General features: G+C 35.6%; 1 non-coding gene across 1 annotated transcript; it reads left to right on the forward strand.

The window, feature by feature from the left end:
- Window positions 1–845: 845 nt before the first annotated feature.
- On the forward strand, window positions 846–952 carry LOC131513233 (U6 spliceosomal RNA). Its single transcript, XR_009262467.1, has one exon. It is a non-coding gene; the product is annotated as a U6 spliceosomal RNA (small nuclear RNA).
- Window positions 953–7691: the final 6739 nt, after the last annotated feature.

Raw genomic sequence — 7691 nt, forward strand, 5'->3', positions numbered from 1 at the left:
CTGATTATCAACAATGAAATTGAATTAATAATCAAAAAACTCCCAGCAAACTAAAATCCAGGACCAGATGGCTTCAGATCCATCTGTATTTGATGAACACAACCAGAAATTTAAAGAAGAGTTAATATCTATTTTTCTCAAACTATTCCAAAAACAGAAGAAGAAAAACTTCCAAATACATGAGGCTAGCATTACCCTGATACCAAAACCAGATAAAAACACCACAAAAAAGGAGAACTATAGGCCAATGTCTCTGATGAACATATGCAAAAATCCTCAACATAATATTAGCAAACAGAATCCAACATACATTAAAAAAGCATTCATCGCAATCCACTGAGATTTATTTCTGGGATGCAAGTGTGATTCAATATTTGCAAATCAATCGGTGTGATACAACACATCAACAAGAAAAATGATACAAAATATGATCATTTCAATAGATGCAGAAAAACCATGTGACAAAGTGCAGCATTCATGATATGATATGATATGATATGATATGATATGATAGGATAGGATGATATGATATGATATGTCAAGGAAGTAGATTTAGAGGGACCATGCCTCCACATAATATAGGCCATGTATGAAAATCCCACAGCTAACATCATACTCAATGGTAATAAACTGAAAGTTTTCCACTAACGATCAGGAACAAGATGAGAACATCTCCTCTCACCAATTTTATTGAACATAATATTAAAAGTCCTAGCCACAGCAATCAGATGATAAAAAGAAATAAAAGGCATCCAAATCAGTAGGAAGTGAAACTTTCACTATTTTCAGATGACATGATATTCTATATAGAAAACCTGAAAGGCTCCATCAAAAAAAATGCTAGAGTGCTCGCTTCGGCAGCACATATACTAAAATTGGAACGATACAGAGGAGATTAGCGTGGCCCCTGTGCAAGGATGACACGCAAATTCGTGAAGCATTCCATATTTTTTGCATGTATGATGAGAATATCTATAATTATGTTAAAATAGAAGTCAGCTTTTAATACAGAGATCCTGTGGACATGGACTTTATATGTGGAAAAAATAAATATTGTTTGCACATTTAAAAAAAATGCTAGAACTGATATATGAATTCAGTAAAGTCAACGTACAAAATCAACGTACAGAAATATATTGCATTTCTATACATCAGTAATGAAATAGCAGAAAGACAAATTAAGAAGTAAATCCCATTTACAGGTGCACCCAAAACAATAAAATACCTAGGAATAAATGTAACCAAAGTAGCGTAAGACTTCTACCCTGAAAATTATAAAACACTGATGAAAGAAATTGAAGATGATACAAATAAATAGAAATTCTCATGGGTTAGAAGAACAAATATCATTAAAATGCCAATACTACCCAAAGCAATCTACACATTTAATGCAATCCCTATAAGAATACCAACAGTATTTTTCACAGAGCTAGAAAAAATAATCTTAAACTTTGTATTAAACTTCAAAAGACCCTGAATAGCCAAAGCAATCATTAAAAAGAAGAATAAAACCGGAGGTATCACAATTCCAGTTTCAAGATACTCTACAAACTGTAGTAATCAAAACAGTATGGTACTAGCACAAAAACAAAAAACAAAAACAAAAACAAAAACAAAAACAAAAACAGAATAGAAAGCTCAGAATAGAAAGTTCAGAAATAAACCCATGATTATATGGTCAATTAATCTTTGACAAAGCAGGAAATATTATGCAATGGGAAAAAAAAGATAGTCTCTTCATCAAATGGCATTGGGAAAACTGGATAGGTACATGCAAAAGAATGAAAGTGGACCACTTTCTTACATATACACAAAAATAAATTCAAAATGGATTAAGGACCTAAATTTGAGACCATAAACCATAAAAATCCTAGAAGAGAGAATAGGCAATGATTTCTCTGATATCAGCCATAGCAGCGTTTTCTAGATATGTCTCCTAAAGCAAGGTAAACAAAAGCAAAAATAAACTATTGGGACTATGTAAAAATAAAAATCTCCTGAACAGCAAAGGAAACAATCAACAAAACTAAAAGACAACATACTGAATTGGAAAAGATATTTGCAGATGACACATCTGGTAAAGTATCCAAAATATATAAGGAACATAGACAACTCAACACCAAAAAAACAAATAATCCAGGGGTACCTGGGTGGCTCGGTTGGTTAAGCATCTGACTCTTGATTTCAGCTCAGGTCACGATCTCATGATACATGAGATTGAGCCCTCCATTGGGCTCTGTGCTGACAGCCCAGACCCTGCCTGGGATTCTCTTTCTCCCTTTCTCTCTGCCCCTCCACCACCCATGCACACACACTCTCTCTGTCTCAAAATAAATAAACTTTAAATTAAAAAGCAAAACAATCCAATTTGGATTGGGCAAAAGACATGAAGAGATATTCTTCAGAATAGACATACAGAAAGGCAACGGACACATCAAAAGATGCTCACTATCACTCACCATCAGGGAGATTCAAGTCAAAACCACAATGAGATATCACCTCCCACATGTCAGAATAGCTAAAATCAAAAATAGGGGAAACATGTTATGAGGATATTGAGAAAAAGGAACCCTTGTGCAATATTAGTAGGAATGCACACTGGTACAGCCACTCTGGAAAACAGTATGGAGGCTTCTCAAAAAATTAAAAATAGAATTATCATATGACCCAGTAATTGCCATACTGGGCATTTACCCAAATAATATGAAAACGCTAAAACAAAAAGGTACATACATCCCTATGTTTACAGCAGCATTATTTACAAAAGATAAATTATGGAAGTAACCCAAGTGTTCCTCAATAGATGAATGGATAAAGAAGAATGATACATATATACAGTGGAATATTACTCAATCATAAAAAAAGAATGAAACCTTGCCATTTGACACAACATGGTTGGATCTAGAAGGTATAATGTTAAATGAATATTTCAGTTAGAGAAAGACAAATACCATATGACTTCACTCATATGTGGAAGAATCAAAACAAAGAAAAAAGAGACAAACAAATGACACTTAACTCTAGAATAAATAGATGGTTACCAGAGGGGAGATGGGTGAACATTTGCTTGAAATAGATGAAGGAGATTACGAATACACTTTTCATGACGAGCACTGAGTAATGTATAGAATTGTTGAATCACTATATTGTACATGTGAAACTAATATTACACTGTATATTAATTACACTGGAATTGAGAAAACAAATTCATTAAATAAGAAGTTATAAAAGGCAAATAAATACATGAAAAGATGCCCTAATTCATATGTCACAGGCAAATGCAAATCAACACAAAGTAAGATACCACTGCTCACCTATTAGAGTGGCCCAGATCCAGAATACTGACAACACCACGTACTTGTGAGGATGTGAAGCAGAAGAAACTAATCTATTGCTGCTGGAAATGCAAAATGGTACAGCCTTTTTTGGAAGACAGTTTTGTGCTTTCTTGCAAAACTAAACATGCTTTTACCCTATAATCCAGCAAATGCACTTCTTGGTGTTTACCCAAAAAACTGGAAATTTATGTACGCCCAAAAATCTGCACGTGGATGTTTATAGCAGCTTTATTCATGATTGCTAAAACTTAGAAGGGACCAAGAAGGCCTTCAGCAAGGAATTGGATAAATAATAAATTCCAAACAATGGAATGTCAGTGCTAAAGAGAAATAAGCCATGAAGCCATGAAAAGATATGGAGAAATCTTAAATTTATAACACTAAGTGAAAGAAGACTACATATTGTACGATTTCAACTATTTGACATCCTGATAGAGGCAAAGCTGTGAAGATTATAAAAATATTGGTGGTTGTTAGGGGTGGAAGAGAGGAGAGATGAATTGGCAGATCACAGATTTTTAGGTGAAAATGCTCTTTACGATATCATAATGATGGATATATGTCATTATACATTTGTCCAAACCCACAGAATGCACAACACCAAAAATGAACGCTAAGATAAACTACAGACTTTGGGTGATTATGATGCATCAATGTAGGATTTATCCTTGGTAAAAAATGTATTTTGCCTGGCGAGTGATATGATAATGTGGAAGGCTATGTACGTGTGGAGGCAGGGAGCACATGGGAAATCTCTGTATTTTCCTCTCAATTTTAATGTCAACCAAAAACTGCTCTAAAAAAATAAAGCCATAAAAATTATTTTGAGTTACAGAAGTGTAAAAATATTTGCAGGCTACCATGAGCATGTGTTACTTTAGTGAGTAAAAACTCAAGTAAAACATTTAAATAAAATTATGAAAAATAAATGTTATGAAACACACACTTGTGAATTGGTCTAGATTTTTTTCTTCTATATATCACTGTACTTATACCTAGAAAATCATTTTTTGAATACAAACACCATGCGTTCATGGAAAATGGTATGAAAGTTCCTCAAAAAATTAAAAATAAAACTACCATAGAGTCCAGTAATTCTCCTTTTTGGTATATATCTGAAAGAATTGAAATCAGAATCTTAAAGAGAGATCTGAACAATCACGTTCACTGCAGCAGTAGTCACGATCACAATGGCCAAGATGGGGAAACAACCTACATATGTGTCCGTGGTATACAGCCATTTGCAACAACATAGATGACACGACAACAGGGCCAGGGGATATTATGCAAAATAAATAAGCCATATTGACCTAAAAGAATAACTATATGATCCCAGTTACACAAAGTATCTGAAACAGTCAAAGTTACACGAGCAGAGGGTAGAGAGGTAGTTACTAAGGATTGGAGACAAGGGGAAATATGGAGGTGTGTCAAAAGGTGCAAAGTTTTAGCCAGGCAAGATGAATAAGTCCTAGAGATCTACCATATGACATAGTGACTATAATTAACAATATTGTATTATACACTTATAATTTGCTAAGAAAGTAGATTTTCTGGTGTATTCTTATCATAAAAGAAAAACAATAAAGAGAGTGAAAGGAAATGTTTAAAGGTGATGAATGTGTTTATGGCATCAATTATGGTGAATTTTATGAGTGAATCTTTCTCTCCAAACTAATCAAGTTGCACACATTAAATAAGTATAGCTTTTTGAATGTACAAAAAAATGTTTTGTTTTGTGTTATTTTTCTGCGGAAAATCATGAAATATCTTGATGTAATGACTTGTGATTCAAATAAATGGGTGTAGAACTGTTAATGGTAACTTACATTATTTCCCAAGCCAATTGCCCTACTCTTCTCTTTATAATTATACTATTTGTTGATTGTGAATGTTTACAGTAGAAAAAAAATAACTCACTATTTTATTAATTTATTCAACAGATTAATAAATTTTATTAATTTATTCAACAGATTTATACAACAAATAAAACAGATTTATTCAACCCAGATATTTACTGGGTGCCTAATATTTGCCCAGCATGTTCCATTTCTGATATGCATTGCTGATATGAAACCAATTTTTAATGGATATAGACAGACATTAAAAATAATTAATATGGCAGAAGGTGCCAAGTGCTATTATGATAAATAAAAAAGGGCAAATGGACTAAGTAGCAAAGTAGAAGAGTATTTGCAATTTTTTTTGAGTTTATTTATTTATTCATTTTGAGAGAGACAGAGATAGCTCCAGTGGAGGAGGGGCAGAGAGAGAATCTCAAACAGGCTCGGTGCTGTCAGTGCAGAGCCTGATGTGGGGCTTGAACCTATGAAACCACGAGATCATAACCTGAGCCGAACCCAAGAGTCAGATGTTCAACCAACTGAGCCACCCAGTCGCCCCAAGTATTTGCAATTTTAAATAATAATTATAAGTGAAAAATTTCTGAGAAGCTAACGTGATCAAAGGCTGGAAGAAAATGGTGGAGGGAGCCACATGATCATCTGGAAAGAGAATGTCTGGCGCAAGGGGAAAACGCTCAAAATGCCTCATGAGGTGGGGTCTTGTCCAGGTGTTGCAGGAAGAGCTTCAGAGGGATGAGCCAAGTGGAGAGTGGGAGATGAGATCATACAAGTAGTATGAGTCCAAACAGTATGGGGCAATGTCAGCCTTATTAAGACTCTTTGCTAGCACTGATTAAGATAGAAAGAAATGGAGAATTTTCAACATGGTCAGACTTATATTACTAGTATCATGCTGGCTGCTGTTTTGAGAATAGATATGGGAGAATGAGAGTGGAAGCAGACAGACTAGCCAGCTATGAGGTTATTCCAATAGTCAAGGAAGGCAGATAGGGTGTATCAATGACTACCACTGTTGCTTTTTAGCCCTTACCTTACTTAACCTCTTTGACATAGTGGATCGCTCATTCTTCCATGGAACTTAAAAATTTTATTTAACCTCTAGGCCACCACGTTTACCTGGTTTCCTTCTTAGAAGTCCAGTAAAGTGGTTTTCAGTTTAGGGTTGTTTGATGTCCTGCTCCCTTCCCCTATCTCTTTATCTGATTCCTACTCACTTCCTGGACATCTAAAAGATCTGGGTACAGTCATGGGACCTCTTTTCCTCCAAAGCCTCCCACTCCCCAGGTGATCTCATTCAATCTCAGAGGTTTAAATAGCATTGATAAGAAGATACCTAAATTTGCATCTTAATCTGTGACTTCTACTCTAACCAATGCTCCCTCTAACCAACTGCCTATTCACCCTATGTGACACATGGGTGTTTCTTAGATCTCAGCAAATTAACACACTGCAAACCAAACTCCAGACTTTTTTCCCCAGAAACCCTTCTCCCATATTCTCACATATTTTGATGACTAACATTTCGTGTTTGTTAGTTACTTAAGCCAGATTTACTGGACTCACCCTTGATTCTTTTCTTTCCTCCCTCTACATTGGGTCCTTCAGTAAATTCTGTCTGTTCTGCTTTCAAAATATAGCAGAAATTCAATCACTTCATCCCATGCCTACTATCTTAACAGTGGTTCAGTCTCGAACATCTCGTACTTGTAATAGTTTCCTAATTGATCGCCTCTATCTTCATCCCTGGCCTCAATGGTCAATGATTTACTTACACAGCACTCAGGCAAATCATTTGAGATCTTAAGTTGGATCTTTCAAAATCCTTCAATGTCTTCCTTTATTACTAGTAAGAAAAGCAACTCTCAAAAACAAAAAATAGCGGCTCTTGTTGCAAATTAATTGATTCCAAGGCCTGAGATATAGATGTCCATCCCCTAGGATTGATTAGCCATGACAGTGATCCCCAATAGTCCCCAGCAGTTTTGTGGAGTTCTTAATAAGAGTGAAGAGACTTATAAATAAAAAGAGTATACATCTGTAGGTCTGTAAGGTCTTGCCATAATAAGAGAGAAAAAAAGACAGGCCAGGTTTTTAGCACTTCTGCCATGACTCTGTCTCTACTTTCAAGGCAGAATGTATAAATATAATGAAATAGACTCAGTACCTCTCACATTCCTTTTTTTTTAATTTTTTTTAATTAAAAAAAAATTTAACGTTTATTTATCCTTGAGACAGAGAGAGACAGAGCATGAACGGGGTAGGGGCAGAGAGAGAGGGAGACACAGAATCGGAAGCAGGCTCCAGGCTCTGAGCCATCAGTCCAGAGCCCGACACGGGGCTCGAACTCACGGACCATGAGATCGTGACCTGAGCCGAAGTCGGAGACTCAACGACTGAGCCACCCAGGTGCCCCATTACCTCTCACATTTCTAATGGAATCTCCCTCTACAGTTTTCTCCCTCTACATCGTATCTCCCTGCCTCTCAAA

This window comes from Neofelis nebulosa, chromosome 5 (assembly GCF_028018385.1).
Source record: "Neofelis nebulosa isolate mNeoNeb1 chromosome 5, mNeoNeb1.pri, whole genome shotgun sequence".
NCBI lineage: Eukaryota > Metazoa > Chordata > Mammalia > Carnivora > Felidae > Neofelis > Neofelis nebulosa.